The following is a 17690-nucleotide window of genomic DNA, read 5'->3' on the forward strand; positions in this document are numbered from 1 at the left end:
ATTATTATTTTTTTTTTCCAGTGGGTTTTGTCATATCTAGTAATTCTTTTATAGTATCTTGTTAGTTTGATTAATATGTGTCTCGGTGTGTTTCTCCTTGCGTTTATCCTGTATGGGACTCTCTCTGCTTCTTGGATTTGATTGACTATTTCCTTTCCCATGTTAGGAAAGTTTTTGACTATAATCTCTGAAAAAAATGTTTCATACCCTTTCTTTTTTCTTCTTCTAGCATTCCTATACTTCTGCCTCAGTTATTGTGCTATGGGTTTTTTCTAGAAAAAAATTTTAATTTCACTAATTGTGTTGTTTATCACTGTTTGCTTTTTCTTTATTTCTTCTAGGTTCTTGTTAAATGTGTTAAATGATTCTTGCATTTTCTCCATTCTGTTTTCGAGATTTTGGATCATCTTTATTATCATTACTCTGAATTTTTTTGGGGGTGTAGTTTGCCTATTTTGTCTTCATTTATTTGATCTTGTGGGTTTTTACCTTGTTCCTTCATTTGCTCAGCATTTCTCTGTATTTTCACTTTGTCTAACTTTTACTGTGTTTGATGTCTCCTTTCCCCAGGCTATAGGGTCACAGCTCCTTTTGCTTTTGGTCTCTGCCCTTGGTGGGTGTGGTTAGTCCAGAGGCTTGTGTCCGCTTCTTGTTGGGAGGGCCTTGTGCCTGAGTCCTGGTGGGAAGAGGTTGAATTTTTTTCCCTTCAGATGGGCAGGGCTGTGTGAGGTGATTATGTTCTGGGATGTCTGTGGGAAGTCTGTCTACTAATGATTGGGTTTGTATTCTTGTCTTACTTGTGGTTTGGGTGAGGCATTCTGCTCTGGGTGAGGCCAGCAGATGGGTGGTGCCAAGTCTTGGATACAGGCAGAGGTCTTTGTGGGAGTTCCCACTGATTAATCCTCCCTGGGATCAGGAATTCTCAGCAGTCTAGTGTCCTGGACTCAGGACTCCCACCCCAGAGGTTCAGGTTCTACCTGCAATTGAGGAATCAAGATCCCACAAGCCATTTGTTATGGCAGTAAAGGGGATTAAACAAACAAAAAACAACAGACAAACAAAAAACGAACCCCAGACAAATGGTAAAAGTAAAATCAGACAAATAGTAGAAACAAAAACAAAGGAACATACATACACACAGGAACATACATGCACATACACACCCCCCACCCCCCAAAACAGACCAAAGAAAGCAAAGTACAAGACAGTGAGTTGGTGAGCAAAGGAAACCAAAAATGATACCAGCCAATTAAAAACAAAACTAATTAAGACACAAAACAGAAAAAAAGACCAAAGCAGAGTGCCAAGTGAGGAATAAAGCAAGGAAAACAAAACAAACATGAAAAATGAAGAAAAAAAAAAAAAAGAAAAGCAAAGTTAAATAGAAGTATATTAAAAAGATCTGTATATATTAAAGAGTAACTGCAACAAGAAAAGAACAGCAGCAAAAAATAAAGGAAAAAAGAACCACAGAAACACAGAAAGCCAAAGTAGAAGTGGAGATATATAAAGGAAATTAAAAATGTGATTAAAAACAAAACCAAAAAAGTTCTCGAAAGCCTCAATAGAGATAGCAGTAATGAAACAGCCACAGCAACAAGAAAAAAAGAAGAGGAAAAAAAAAATCCAGAACCAACTACAGAATGAATCGAAATGTAAGAATGATAATAAAAGTTTTTCTTGGGTCTCAGCTGTCAGTGTCCTTTCCCCCACTGTGAGCCTCAGCCCGCCTCTGCCTCCCTAGGAGGCCCTCCAATACTGTGGCAGCTGGTCTCTGGACCTGCTGTAAGGACAGCTCAGGCTCTGACCTAGTCCTCCTCCTGCATGTTCTCACCTCCAGAGTTCGCAGCTGCCAGAGCTAGGGCTTTTCTTTTGTGTGAATACTCACTGTCCTTTTATGTAGACCATCGACATAGAGTCTACCTGCTTGATCGTGTGCATTTCATCTGCAGCTTATGCAGCTGGTGAAAAGGTTTTCGGTCCTCTTAGTCACTCTCCCTCTGAAGCTCACTTGTGGTTTTATCCCTGCCTCTGCATGTGGATCATCCACAGGAGTTTGCTCCTGAAGCAGCCCTGGAGGGCTTGGGTCTGCCCCAGTGAGGACTGAGCGTGAAGGTAGTCAGCTGCTTGGATCACAGGAATCCCAGCAGCAACAGGTGGGCAGGGAAGCCAGCAGCCACAGGCGCCAGAGATATGGCACTATTAGAATTTTCTAGTTTCTGGCAGCTAGTGCTTATAGGGCCTCCCTGACTCGGGCCCATCTCTATTGCTCACTGCCTCAGGCACTCAAAACGGCCCCCCTATCTAGGGTTTTTCTCTACTGGTCGGCTGCCAGCGCTGGTGTTTGCAGAGAGAGAAGCTACAGTGATGGTTTCACTCCCTGCACATGACTCAGAGGTGGCTGCCCAGCATTCCTCCAAAAGCACTCCCCACCATGGACTTTCTCCCCACAGCCAACAGCAGTCCGTGCCCTGGGGTTGCTGTCCAATCCCCGTGCTCCCCTAGCTCCCTTGCATTCCGGTGGCCTTGCGTCCCTGTCCAGAGTATGTAGGGCTGTGGCACAGACTTTCTGTGTGGTTCTCACTCCATTCAGACTGTCACAAATGAGCTGCTGCAGTCTCCAACAGTCTCAGATGCTTCCCCTCTGATGCCCCCATGTGGGGATCTGACCCCTGCTTCAGTTCCTCAACCCCCAGGTGCAGCTCAAGTCTTGTTTATGCTCCTCTTTTTCCCTTCCTTCCTTCATCTTACCAAGTTTTGAGTGGAGTTATATCTTCCTTTCTGATGGTCAGAGGCTCCTGACAGTACCCAGCTGGTTCTCTGCGAGATCTTCTGCATCTGAAGATATATCCCTGATGCATCCGTGGAGAGAGACATACTCCATGTCCACCAACTCCTCCACCATCTTGACTGTTTGTTTGTGTTTTTTTTTTTTTTTTTTTTGAGTGAGAAAAAGACCTGGATATTTAAGAAAAAACTATTTACTGGAATAGAATTGCTTTACAGTGTTGTTTGTTTCTGCTGTATAATGAAGTGAATCAGTGTATGTACACGTGTATCCCTCCCTCCCACTCCACCTCCATCCTACCCCTCTAGGTCATCACAGAGTCCCAAGCTGAGCTTCTTTTGCTTTATAGCAGGTTCCCACTAGCTATCTTACACATGCTAGTTTTTACTATGAGGAACTATTCCATACTACTTAAGTTTTGAAATTCTTGAAATATAACTTATTTTCTTTTCATTTAACTAGTGTTTGTTGTTCCTCCTTTATGCCTTGTACTGTGGGTGATACTAAGGAGAATGTACAAGATACATAAAAAGTAATTGCTTTCCTTTGGAATATAGGCTATTTGAAGATACTGCAGTTATAACAGCGAAAACCAGTAGATGGTTAAGGACAAATGCAAAGAGATAATAAGTGGTCTTGGAATTCAGGAGTGATCAGCCTGGTCCCTTACTGCTCATGTTCTCCTTGTTGCTTTAAAACAATTATATTCACGATTATATTCACTCACTGTAAAGCAATTGTATTCCCCTTGCTCCTCTGCCGACTTTGTTCCATACTGTACCCCAAGGTTTACCTGGCCTCTGACTCTCTTGACTTTGTCTCCTGTCATTGCCCCTTGGGCTCTACATATTTCTTCCAGGATCTTGACCCTCCATCCTCTCACTTAGAGTGTCTTGCATATTTGTTCCCGTCTGTCTGACCCTGGCCTTGAGGTAAACACGGTGCCCTCCTCCATTTTCGTCCGTCTGGCGTCACTCTTCCGTGTCCCGCTTTTTAATGGTGTCTGTCTTGATGCTCTGTAGGTACCTAAATTCAGGATGCCCCAAACTGATTTCATTGCCTCTTTTCTTTCTGTCTTCCAGAAATAAACAGTATTGTTTTGCCCTCTGTAACTTTTGAGTCTGGGTAAGTGTCTTTTAATTTACACCATCCACCCGGGTTCCTGACATAAAACACAAGATGATCATTGTTTCTCCCTCAGCTGGGATTCAGCGACTTATGGGAAATGTCTATGGCCCCAGGTCGCTGTTCTCCATCCCCTCCATCTCCCCTGTGTTCTCACGGTGGCAGCATCACCTCAGCCCTCTAGAGGAGCCTCTCCCTCATGGTGTCCCTCCACGCCCTCTTTTGAACTTGCCTTTCTGCTGCCTCTTGGCTCTCTACAGCCCGAAGCTCAGAGTTGTGGGTAAGGTTAAGGAAAGCCCCTTCCTGACCTCATCCCAGCCTGCCTCTTCCCCTCCTCTCAACAATGCCCGCCCCCCTTCTCCCCTCTCCCAGGACTCAGCCCAGCCTCACCGCCCACCAGTTTATGAAGGTCACACAAACGTACCATGTCAGTTCTCGATCTCTGTCTTTGTCCTTGTTGCTCTCTAGTCCTGGGGCCAGGTCTGCCCTGTAGACAGAGAACCCAGTCAGCACCCAGCTCAGACACTTACTTCTCTGCGCATCATGGGCTAATGGCCCCCGGTAGAATTGTTCGTACTCTCTTCTGTGCCTTTACTCTATCCTGTTTATGTCTCTTTGATGCCAGTTTTTGCACTTGTTATAATGATCAGTGAGCAGGTGTGTCCCCCCTACTGGTCTATGAACTCTGATCTTCAGGTCAGATGCTTTATGCATCCACTTATATCCCATGTACTGGGCATCTTCACGGTGTTCAATTCACCTTTTTTTGGATAAAAGAAGAGTCATGTTGAATGGAGTTTTAAAACCTGGGGAGTTTTTGGCCATGTGTTTAATATTGAGTTTTGTTTCCTAAATATTCTTAGTTTTGGTTTACTGTAGTATATCTGCCCGGAGAAGGCAATGGCATCCCACTCCAGTCCTCTTGCCTGGAAAATCCCATGGACGGAGGAGCCTGGTAGGCTGCAGTCCATGGGGTCGCTAAGAGTCGGACATGACTGAGCAACTTCACTTTCACTTTTCACTTTCATGCATTGGAGAAGGAAACGGCAACCCACTGCAGTGTTCTTGCCTGGAGAATCCCAGGGACAGGGGAGCCTGGTGGGCTGCCATCTATGGGGTCTGCACAGAGTCGGACATGACTGAAGTGACTTAGCAGTAGCAGTATATCTGCCCCTTGCTCCTATAGTTTAAAGTACGAATACTTTGTGAATCTGTTTGAGAAGGGTATGTTTCTAAATTTCCCTACTTTTGATAACATGCTTTGTTCCACTGATGATGTGGTCCCATCTGGGTGGACTCCTGTTCCTAATTGAAATACTCCATTTACTGTACAAATGCGTCTGGCTCTCTTCTTTTCCTAGTTATGCAGTATTTTCTAATAACTGCATCGAAAGACATACAAGCATAATGCATAATAAAATGAAAAACAATCTTATGAATATTGTGTCTAGTTGGTCCTGGAGTAAATGACACAGTATGGACAAGAGACCTTGCAATTGTTTTTTGCAGCCCTTGTAAAGTCTTGAGTTAGGTGGGTTAAGTTTAACACAGCTTTAAAAACTAGAGCAAGAGAATGAGTGAGTGATCCTCTCTCTGTCATGTCCGACTCTTTGCGACCCCATGGCCTGTAGCCTGCCAGGCTCGTCTGTCCATGGAATTCTCCCGGCAAGAATACTGGTGTGGGTTGCCATTGCCTTAATCACTTGTTGAAGTAAAACAGTCACCCACTGGAATGTTTTGTCTTTAAAAAATTATTTGTTTCTTAATTATTTTAAGGTCATTAAATGTCTAAATGCCTTTTTTACAAATCCACAATTATATGCTCTTAGGTTTTAAACAGAATGTCTTTTAGCTTTTGTCTATATTTTATAGACTCTTAAATTACTAGTAATTTACATAATCATCAGTGATTTGACTTCATGTGTTTAATTTGTTCAACATGCTATTTAAAATAAACTCTATGACCAAGGAAACACAGTTACGAATGCAGAATGTTTCTTGATAATAAATCCAAGGTTAGTTTTGCTTTTGACTTTGACTTAAGCTCCATGGAGTTTAAGTGAAAAAAAAAAAAGAATACCGTTGGGCTAAATCATAGGCCATGTGGAAGAAGACAGCCTTGGTCTCCAGGCACCTGCCCACCGCTGAGTTGTCACACTGTCGGTTTCTGGGGGCCTGGCAAGGGTCTTAGCTACAGGCGTCATTTTAAGCGAAAGATACTTCAGTTCAGAAAAGTTCTTCGAAGTCCTTAATATCCTCAGTGGAAGTATACATTAGAACATAGTGTGTATTTATAACCCACATTCCAGCGGTGAAGATGTGAACCAGGACTCCAGTAGACATGTTTGATTTCAAGGGTTTTCTGGTAGGTGAGGGTCCTGACTTCACTCTGAGGTTATCAGTAGGGCCAGAGGGTAGAGACGCGGGTGGGACCCTGGGAGGTGGGAGGGGTGTGTGAGAGGGTCCATTCCTGACAGTTGGGTTCATTCTGCCAGTGCACGCGAGACGAAGCCTGAGATTCTAGATCTTTACTCTGTTGGTTAGGGGTAGCCTGTCTAAGCCACTCATTCTAGAGGTTCCCTAAATACAGGTAATACTGACTAACTGCATCCAGAAATCTTTATGGTAAAGCGTTGCAGCTTCCCCCTGGGAACACTTACTTGAAGATCTGCCCACATTTTCCGAGCACTAGTTCTTACTTTGCACCTCAGATGTTACTCCTATCTGTAAGATTCATAATTTTCTGTAAGATTCATAATTTTGGTTTTCAGATTCACAGACATTACTTAAGAATTTCAGTTTAAATGGATTTCACTTGGCCATTCACTAGCTTCCTTAGTTAAATTCCATCCCGTGTTATATTCTCCTTTATTGAGTTGAGGATGTCTTGGGATGAATCATTCAACCACAGTTAAGTACCTACTATATGGAGAGGTCTCAATTAGGTACTCAAGGCAGAATTAGAATAACAACTAAGAGTCAGGGGGAAGATATGCATATAAAAACAAATATGTATAAAACAATGAGCTTCAAAGACATCAGTGTGTATAAAGAGCCTTAGGACCACAGAAACCTGCATGGGTGGGATGTTCCTCTGCATTCTTAGGGTGGCCACAAAATTTATCATCCAAACTGACATACTTCTGAAAGTGAAAGGGCGGTTTTGGTCATTGGGCTGGGATAAGAGCGTTAAACCTGGGCTCTCTGGGGCTGATGGGGGTGCACGCTGGCTCTCTGCACTTATCACTTGCACCTGACTGGGTTTCACCATGCTGCCATGTCTATTTCCTGTCATCATGTGCCTTGCACAATTATGTATAATGGTTGTCATGTGCCGTATTAAGTGTTAGTACAACAGGATGGATCTGATTTGAGCCAGTTTTTTGCTCCCATGTAGGAAGCACGTTTAGCGCATGAAACAAAAGTATTTGGAGAACAACATGCGGCCTGTGGCAGAAGCATTTTATATGGTGTGATTTGTGAAAAGTCAAAAAAGTATTTCTTGAAACACCTGACATGTTTGAAATGAAGATACCAGAGTGATCTGGTGGCATTCATTTCAACCACTCCACCCCGTGCTTGTGGCCAGCCAGGTGCTCAGCCAGATCCTGAGGATCAGGAAGGTGGAGGGTGAATGAGAGGGTGTGGGGGGAGATGAGGCCACTATCTTTAAGAAGCCTCAGATCTAAAGGCCAGGCAGCTGAGTTTGAGCAAAGTGTTACTGGAGCCTGGACAAAGAGCTTTGCCAGAAAGAAGGGGTCAGAACCTGGGTGAGGTGGGGAAGGAGAGCTTTGCCAGCAAGGAAGCTGCAGAAATGAGTTTGAAAACCCTCTGTATTTTCAACTCCATTTCTTCCCTCTTTAATCTGTGTACTTTTCTTTCTCTTTTTCTCCATTTCTTTTCTTTCTTTCTTTTTTTTTTTTTTTGTATTTTAGCTATGGTATGTGGGATGGTTCCCTGACCAGAGATCAAATCTGGACCCTTGGCAGTATAAGCACATGTCCTAGTCACTAGACCACCAGAGAAGTCCTTCCGTTTCTTTCTTTTCTTCATGTACCCTCTGCCTTGAGCTTCTTCTGTCCTCTCTCCTTTTGTTTTATGGTTTTTAAACTCAAGGTATACACAAGGAGATGGAAGGACAGGAATAACAACAACTATTTTCTTAATGTTGCTTATTATGCTAAGTAGTGTACATGCATGATCTCTTTTACTCCTCAGAACAATTCTTTAAGGTTTGTATGTGGTCAGAATCTCCTGTTACAGGTGAGAGGAAAGTAAGGCTCATAGAGGTTCAATACTTTGATGGGGGCCATACCGGAAGTGGGAGGGATGGAATTTGAACCCAGCTCCTGCTCATTCACTGTACTGTGCCCATGTTACCTGGGTTTGAATATGATGCCAAAAATTCAGCTTCTATGTATGTGCATGCTAAGTCACTTTGGTCGTGTCTGGCTCTTTGTGACCCCATGGACTATACCCTGCCAGGCCATGGGATTTTCCAAGCAAGAATACTGGAGGGGGTTGCCATGCCCTCCCCCAGGGGATCTTGCCAACCCAGGGATAGAACCCACATCTCTTATATCTCCTGTATTGGCAGGTGGGTTCTTTACCACTAACGCCACCTGGGAAGCCCTCTCTGTACCCTGGTGCCAAATCAGTTCTTGGAGACAGAGTTTTGGGTGAAGTAGAGAAGGATCGGTTTATTGCCTTGCCAGGCAAAGGGGAACACAGCAGGCTAATCCCTTCAAAACTGTGTGTCCCAGCTTTGGAAAAATAGTGACAAGTTTTATAGTAATGGTTCAAAGAGGACATATCAGCTCATGGACATTCTTCTGATGGGCCAGTGGTGAGCTAAGTAGGAGTCAGCATCGTCAACTTTCAGGTCCAGCTGTCTGGGGTCTACATGCTTGTGGGCAGCATACCATCGTTAATCATTAACTTCTGTGTCTGTAAAATTGTTGTTTGTTGTTTAGTCACTAAGTCCCATGTCTGACTCTTTGTGACCACATGGACTGTAGCCTGCCAGGCCCCTCTGTGCATGGGATTTCTTAGGCAAGAATACTGGAGTGGGTTGCCATTTCCTTCTCCAGGAGATCTTCCTGACCCAAGAATCGAACCCAAGTCTCCTGCATTGGCAATCGGATTCTTTATCATTGAGCCTCCTTGGAAGCCCCATCTGCAGAATAGCTCAAAGATACTGTTGTGTGTATCCCTTGGTGGGGGAACAGGACCTCGCCCAAGGCTGCTCTTCACTGTTTCTCCCTGGTCTCCCATCCCCTCCCTTCTCTAATTAACAACTGCTTGAATCTGCCCGTTGGAACTCTGGGAAGGTCCTGGAGATTGAATGAAGGCTGTTGCCTGTAATCAAAGACATGGGGGACACAGAAAGGCCTTGTGCCCAGGAGCCCCACAGGACCCTGCAGAGTGCCAGATACAGGCCATCAGTGCTACAGGGCATGATTTCAGTGGTTGCCCACACTTTCAATAACACTGATAGACAGGGGAGAAGGTTCCTCCTGTTCACTCACCTTTTCATCCTGTGCCATTTTGCCCACCCCTCTAACTTGGCGTTACTTTGCTGATCTCCCTTTTCTCAGGACTGAAGCGCAAGTTGCAGGCTTATAATCATGTTTCAGCAGGAAACATGATTTTAAAACAAGTGTTTCTTTTCATATTCACCTTAAAGTTCTCTTTAACTTTTATTGAGGTAAAAAGGCTATTTAAAGAAAAATACTGAGTCCAGATAAGATGCAGATGTGGACAGGTTGTGAAGGTGCTGTGGGAATGCGTAATATGGGAGAACACTCTTGCCTGCCTCAAGGGAGGAATTAAAGACAGAAGATGAAAGCCAGACAACCCTCAGGGTAAAGTTTTAGCATTTTTTCAGCTAGGAGTCAGGGAGGGCTGGTAATTCTGTCGCATTTGCTGCCTTTTCCTTTCTTTCTGCCTTATCTTATATGTTTGTGGCAAAACGTTTTGAATCTGTTTGGCTTAATGATCCTTCTATCAGACACATACTGATTTATAACTTTATAGTCAACTCTCTGCCTGCATTGGCAGTGGAAATGGGAAATTGTTGAAATGGTTATCTTTAAAACAAAAAAGAGCAGTTTGTATGCCAAGGGCCTTAATCTGGTGTATTTTGGTGAAGTTACTTGTGTCCGACTGTTTGCAACCCCATGGACTGACTGTAGCCCACGAGGCCCCTCTGTTCATGGAATTTTCCAGGCAAGAATACTGGAGTGGGTTGCCATTCCTTCTCCATTTTAGTTCTTAAAAATAACTAAATTTCCCCATTTCTTTAAACTATGTAGTTACAGCTCACTAACTGGTAATTCTCTTTTTCTTTTTTTTAAAGGACAGCGCAATTAGATTTTAGCAAGATTGAGATTTCAGTGTCTTTTGGTCTATTTGTCAGGACAGACCACAAGCAGTTTGCAAGTGTCCATGAACAAATCAGGTTAGCAATACATTGAAACCAGTGCAAATAGATTGTCCTCATCACCACATAGACAAAACAGTCAGGAGATGGGCTTGATGCTGTAAGCACAAGTGGCATGATATAATGAAGTTGTATTCCATTAAGCTCTTGTGTACGGGGAGCAAAATGTCATCACCTGAATGTGGCTGCATTTCTGTGATACAACCTCATCTGTTCCGTCAACTAGTTTTGCTCTGATCAATAAGCAGTTTTCTGTGGCCTTTCACTGCTGCCAGATGTCATTGAGTGATGTAAATGCACGTCAGAAACTACAAACTTGACAGCTCACCCAGAGTGGGAAGGGAGAGAGGAGAGGGAAATCACAGCAGAAGACGGGGTTGACAGCTGACATCTCCTCGGGGTAACTGACTGGATACTGTAGCAGCCAGCGCTTTCCCCACAGAAACACGAAGGAAGACGATCCCGGACCGTGTAAAATACAGAACAGATGTCCTGAAATAATTTAAGGGAAAAGTTATTCTCGTGAACTGAAGCATAGTGATTGTGTAAATTGTTTAGGTAAAATCCACCAAAAGTAACGAGTTGTACTTTCTTTTCTGACTAAGCATCTTCTAAGCAAGTAACAATATATTTCTACCCATTTTCTCCATCACCCGCTGCCAAGACTACAATTAGGAAAGTTTGTGTCAATCCAGAAAGAGATGTAGCCAAAGAGACTTTTGTTAAAACAGTATCCATGCAAGACAATATTATGTAGCAGTAAAAGGAGGGGAAGGACAGTCTTCATATCCTCCTGTGGGAAAATGCTAAGTGAAAAAGCAAGAGGTAGAACGATGTGTGATGTGCTGCCTTTGGTGCTCAAGGGAAGAACGTAAGGCTGACTCAGTCAGATGTGCACATCGTGAGGCTGAAAGGGCCTGTTCACAGCATCCGAAGCAGGATGCAGGGTGCAGCCTGGTCACCGAGTGTTGGGGTTTCAGGGGAGGCTTCACTGTGTATGTTTTCATATCTTTTTTTCAAAAAAAAAAAGCTTTTAAAACCATAGGAGCATATTACCTATTTAAAATATTGAATTATAAAAAAACATTTCTTTATTTCACGTATGAAACTGCGTTAAATGCACAAAAGGAAATACAGTAGTTAGTTACCATATTTAACAAAGGACGCATATTCCAAGACCAGTCTTTCTAGACTCTTCATCTCCAAAGTGAGTCAAAGACATTCAGTTCAGTTCAGCTGTATTAAATGAGAGGTCATTAAATACTAGTTCAAATAATTTTAGTAGCATTGACTAAACTTCAGGGACCCTTAGGTCATGGAAATTTTTTTTTAAACATTTGTTGAGTGCTTACTGTATGCTAGACACCCTACAGTGCATTTGTAAGTTAATTCATTTAAATCCTCACAGAGAAGGTGTTATTTCTATTTAACAGATGAAAATGTTGAGGCCCAGTGAGTTTAAGTAACTGTAGACACCCAGCCAATCATGTTGGAGTATGAACCTGGGTTTTTGGTTTCCAAGGGTAAGTCTAGGGTCTGAGTAGCAGAGTGGAGAGAGCTATATGCAACACAGGCCTTTGTAAACCCTGCGGACAATGGCCTTAGCCTGTCCTTCTTATCAAGGTAGTTATTTAGTTACTTAGTCATGTCTGGCTGTTTGTGGCCTGATGGACTGTAGCCTGCCAGGCTCCTCTGTCCATGGGATTTCGAATACAGGAGTGGGTAGCCATTCCCTTCTCCAGGTAATCTTCCTGACCCAGGGATCGAACCTGTGTCTCTTGCATTGGCAGGCGGGTTCTTTACCACTGAACCACCTAGGAAGCCCCATCAGGAATACAGCACAGTGTTAAATTGTGGGGCTGTCCTTACTTTCCTAGGTTTCCCTGTTAGGATGACTTCCTTCCAGCTCTTATTGCAGTCACAATATATACTTACAAGTAATTCATCTCTAGCTCTTCTCTGAGTTCCATCAGGGAGAGACTGTCTCTCTGCCCCACTGTATGCCAGCTCAGAGCCTGATCCACCAGAATACTTAAAAATTACTCGCTAAGGGAATGACTTATTTTCACAGTGAAAATAAGTCTGGATCCCATTACATTGGTGTGGTTATCTTTTGCAAACTACCTAATGGAATAATCCTTTCTAGTGCATGCTTTTCACTATTGAGGAATGCAACTTTGAGGCCAGAGAGGATTGAGGGCTTGTAGGTTCAAGGCAGAAGGATATCAGTTTATTCTATAAATAGTCAACCATCACTTTACTGTTAGGAGTAGCAACTGTAGAAGGAGATGATTAGGAAGTTGCAATCATCAGAGATAAAGTTGACTTTGACAGTGGGAAATGTAATTAAAAGAATCCAGTGTAACAGAGTTGCATTAGAACTTCCAGGATCTGAGGCACTCTTTGCCTCCTGTCTGGGTGTCTTGAGACCTCCCCTCTCCTGGGCTCATCTCCTGGACTACAGCCCAGGCTGCTGCTTTTTTCACGGCCATCACGTCGCCACTCATTTTGCTGTCACTTTTACTTTTGAAGTTCTTTTCCCTTTATTTCAGGACCAAGCTTATAAGAATATGATGGTGGTGGTTGTTTAGTCACTGAGTCGTATCCAACTCCTTCCGACCCCACAGACTGCAGTGCACCAGGCTTTCCTGTTCATCACCAACTCCCGGAGTTTGTTCAGACTCATGTCCATTGATTTCATGATGCCATCCAACCATCTTATCCTCTGTCATCCCCTTCTCCTCCTTCCCTCAGTCTTCCCCAGCATCAGGGTCTTTTCCAGTGAGTTAGCTCTTCGCATCAGTTGGCCAAAGTGTTGGAACTTCAGCATCAGTCCTTCCAATGAATATGCAGGGTTGATTTCCTTTAGGACTGACTGGTTCAAAGTAGGGCCATCCCGACTGGTCTTCCAAGCCCTAGCCTGAGGCAAGACAGGTATTGATGAGTGAGTGGTGGGGGAGGGAAGGATATTAGATGGGGTGACTCTGTTGAGAATGGAGACAGAGTAGGTGGTTCTTGGCCATCTCTCCCTTTAATCAGACTGAGGTGGTGAGCAGGGCAGGGGGATGCTACTAATGGATATGTGAAAAACTCTGCTTTGATTATTATCAGTCCCTTCCCTATCCATCCCCGTTTGAAGACTGGCTTGCTCTGTCCTCAAGCACTTTCCACAATGCATGAATAGGCTACCCATACTCCCAGTCATGTGCTGGATAGGAACCAGGCCCTTGGCTGGTACTTCCTTCCTACACTTCAGAATTATGTCAACAGCCTAATCATTACATAGTTTTGACAGAACCCAGAGTTGATCTTTGTAACATGGAATCCCAGTTGTAAGTGGACTGCATCGCTTCATCCTGATGAACACAAACCTAGAGCTTGTAGATTATAACCCATCTTTACCTGGATCTCCATCATCAGATACTTAGCATGTAGAGTTTATGTGGAGGCCTCAGAGTTCTTCCCCTATGGTATCCGTTATGGGACAAATGAAGTAGTTCTGATTCTCTTTCAAAATGCTATTCTCTCAGTGCTCTTACCCCGATGGTGACTTTGGTTTTCGTATATCCATTGATTTTCACTTTTCCATTTCACTTAAATGGCCAACTGACTTCACCCTTAATCCAGCACTAAGAGGGCCCTGAGAATGCCTTCTGCCTTTGCATTCTCCTTCAGCCAGCCTTTATAGTATTCCTGACTCCCAATAACTCTCCTCTCCCTTCCCCCCTCCCCAAGTCCCACCCCTCCTTTTGTCTTGATTTGTTTTGTTTCCTCTGGGGACACCTGAAAATTGCCTGAGGGGGCCTCCACACATCCCCTGTGAGGTGGAGGACAACCAGCCCCCTCTATTCCTCAGATGAGTGCCCACAATCTACAGTGGTTTTCTCCGCTGTCTTAACCAGCAGAGCAGCCTTCTCTTGGTCTTGGGTGGGTGAGGAAGGGAGAATAGCCTTTGAAGAGAGGGGTCTTAAAGGGTCCTCATGACTTCCTTTTTAAAAGGCCAACTATTTAACTTTTAAAGGGTGAGTTTAATAACTGTTATATGACTGAGTTCATTTTAGAATTGATATATTGTAATTATAAAATGCTTAAATGAAAATGTATGGAACATAAAATTTTCAGCATGAAGCAGAACATTGGAGAAGACTTTAATAACTTCCTACCCAGTCTTCCCCCATCCACTCTGAACTCTTTGGAATGCACCATTTTGCAGTCAGCATGATTTTTCTGCACATCGGATCAAGTTGGCTCCTGCCTACCAGCTCTGAGCAGCTCCTCACTGCTCATTTGGTAAAGGCCAGTGGGTCTTTAGTGTGGCTTAAGGGGCCCAGTGTGGTCTGGCCCCTCCCTTCCTAAGGATCCTTTTTCCTGAGCCTGAGTTTTAGTTTCACCGTCCAGCTACTCAAATGAATCTTCTTTAGTTAAAGTAACCTTGGCCCTTGGCCCTGCTCACCTCCCCCTGAGGCTTCAGGTCTCAGTGTCCGCATCACTTTCTCAAGGACTTAGCCCTGACTGGGGTGTCCTATTTCAGTAGTTGTCCTTTCTGGCAGAGCATGTGTAAGGCTATTCATTGTGCCGTTAGTTCACTGAACACAGCAGCATCACACACATGTGAAACTCTTAAAATCCAGCAGTTTCACCAGATGGCTGGATGGGTAGATAGATAGACAGAGTAGGATCAGAAGTGAGAGTAAATGACCCTTCAGGGTAGCATGGCTACCTAATACCAGAATTAACACAAAACCCAGAGGACGTTGCACTGTATCTAGTTTTTGCTTCTTTGTTCAGAGTCTGTGTCCACACGTGTGGCTTGTTCATTCTGACTCTGTGAGGAAAGTGTGCTCCTGACTCTGTTTTCGGGGTGAGCTGGATCTCTGCTCTTTGTTCCCCACTCCTTGGTGGATTTGGATCCTTTGGGTGCATTTTCTGTGGCCTCTCTTAAGGTTCACCCCTGGATTTGTTCTCTTGGTGTTTCAAAGCTGGAAGTCGAATGTTTACCCCCTTGTCTTAATTATTTCAAGTGACTATTTCAGATTTTGTGTTTATAATTATTTGTGCTTTTGTGTTTTAGAAGCTTTTACTCTGGATCTCAGTCTCAGAGACTCCTTGTAAAATGCTTTTCTCTGAATAGTGAATCAGAGGTCTGTATCTTTAACATTCTGCATCTCAGATTTTATGTTCATTATTTCTCTGGCTTAATGACACCCTGGCCCATGTTGACTCACTCTCAAGAAAGGGGCTGTTTACTTAACAGTGGTATGCAGTCTGTTTTCCCCAAACACAATCTTTGACCAGAGAATGGGTTGAATAGTAGTCCTTCTTCACATAAGCTGCCTGGAAACTGTCCGTTCAGCCTTATCTGGTGGGTGACTTGAAGTGTGGGCTCATTATGCTTGCATGGCAAACTCTAAAGTCACAATCCTTTTTCTCAGCTTTAGACTATACGGAAAATTTACTAGCTGGCCTTAATTTTGCTACTGGGGTCAATATAACTTCACCGTGATTCCTGTACTCATTTGCTCTGTAAATATTCAAAGATTGTATTTGCTCCCCCAGTAAACATCTTTCCTTGCTTCTCAAATGCCACAGGGAAAGACCTCTGGTCCTGCCATGGCTTCTTCATGGAAAAGACTCTGTCTCCTGTGACAGCAATGTTCTTAAAATGTAGCTTCCACCTTGAAGGGTGATTCAGTATGGACATAGTATAGAGGTTTTCAACTTAGAATTAAAGGAAGAACCATGTGGTTTTTTTTGCCTGAAGGCTTCTGTTTCCCATTTTTTGCCCCTTGACTTGAAATTTGGTTGTTAGACCTTCATAAAGGAGGATTTGAAGAAACCACTATAGCGTGGTTTTGAGTTTGCAGTTGTCCCTTCAGATAATGGTAGTAGTGATGATGCTCAATGTAAACTTTAAAGCTATGGTGTAAGGGTCAAAAATCACAGGGACAAGGGCTTCTATGGCCTTATTCACCAATTAATTTTGCAGAAAGGCTACTCATGATTGTATTCCAGAAGACAAAGCCCTGATTAGCTATGAGGCTTCTGAAAAGTCATCCACTTTTCTCATTCTCAGTCTTATCTTTAAAATAATGACAATAACCTGCACCTTCTGCCTCTCACGAGTTAATAAATAATATCTTAATACTGAGATAAAGTTGAATGGTCTGAGATGAATGTTGAATGGTCACTACATGCCTACCAAATGTTTCAGAGGCATTTTGGTTTGGGGACAGTGGCTCCATTCAGAGTTTGTTGTTTGTGACTATATAGCAGATGTCCCACTATTTGCCTATAGATAGAAAGCCAAGTTATATAGTTTGGATAACTGTCAAAGAAGTTGTATCCTCCATTTCACATGTACAGCTATTCCTTAGTTTTGAAAAATGAATTTGGTTTATATCAGTGGATAACACTTTTATATATTGCTTTATATTTATATTATTAATATTAATTATATGTTTATTTTTCACTAAATTTCAAGCTTTGGAAACTGTGTGTGTATAATACTGAGCCTATCAGAAATTAAGCATTTAATAAATAGTTCATAGAGCTCTAGGCTGAAAGAGTACTTGGTAGCCATCTAGTTTAACATTCTCACATATTAATATTTATAGATGTATGAAAAAAAAGGAGATCCAGGGGAGGTAAGTCCTTTACCAAAGTTATAGAGTCCTGGAGAAAGAGCAGAGTGTAACCTTTCTGAAATGTCCTTTCCTGCTCTTTCCAGCACAGAGCACTGCCTTTGAATAAAGTTTAAATGCAGGTTTGAAGAGAGCATGCTCTATATATTGCTTTAAATATGTCTTCCCATATACAGATTCAAGGGTGTATATGTTGAATCCATAGAAAAATTCATTTTATACTCTTAGTGCGATTACAACTTTTTACCACTTATTAAGACTTCAGAGATACAAACCAGTAGCTCAGTAATTGCTTTCTTGAATCTGCCTTTAATAATTACATTTAGTAAAGCTGTATCGAAAATTAGAAAGGCAGAGACTAATGGAAAACTAGATTTTTCACTGAATTAGAAAGCAAGACAATCCATATATTGACAACACTTCAAGTTGAAACAGATCAGGAAAACTGTTTTGGACTGTTTGTGCAAAGAGGCAAGCCTGGGCCTTGATGGGCAGTAGCACACGCATTTTATGGAAGCAGAGAAACTCTAAGAGATTTCATGTAAATCGGCATGTTGAGAGGAGAGAGTCCAGGTCTGATTTAGAGACAAGTCATTTGAATCTTTTAAAGCCTGGAATTTCTCCTTCGTGCTAACAAAGCAGTAAAAAAAAAAAATGAAGAATTGTGTTAATGAAGTAGGAATATCTTTGGATT

At 42.9% G+C, this 17690-nt stretch overlaps 1 protein-coding gene across 3 annotated transcripts in view; it reads left to right on the top strand.

The window, feature by feature from the left end:
- Positions 1-17690, top strand: part of SNX24 (sorting nexin 24) — a 173965-nt gene that overhangs the window by 57165 nt on the left and 99110 nt on the right. Inside the window, exon 2 of one of the 3 annotated variants that reach the window (XM_043465906.1) lies at positions 3871-3913. The exons of the other annotated variants lie outside the window; for them this stretch is intronic. The gene's annotated coding sequence lies outside the window, so the exon portion shown is untranslated. The remainder of the gene's footprint in view (positions 1-3870; positions 3914-17690) is intronic. 3 annotated transcript variants of the gene reach the window in all.

This window comes from Cervus canadensis, chromosome 4, assembly GCF_019320065.1.
Source record: "Cervus canadensis isolate Bull #8, Minnesota chromosome 4, ASM1932006v1, whole genome shotgun sequence".
In the NCBI taxonomy this organism is placed as follows: Eukaryota; Metazoa; Chordata; class Mammalia; order Artiodactyla; family Cervidae; genus Cervus; species Cervus canadensis.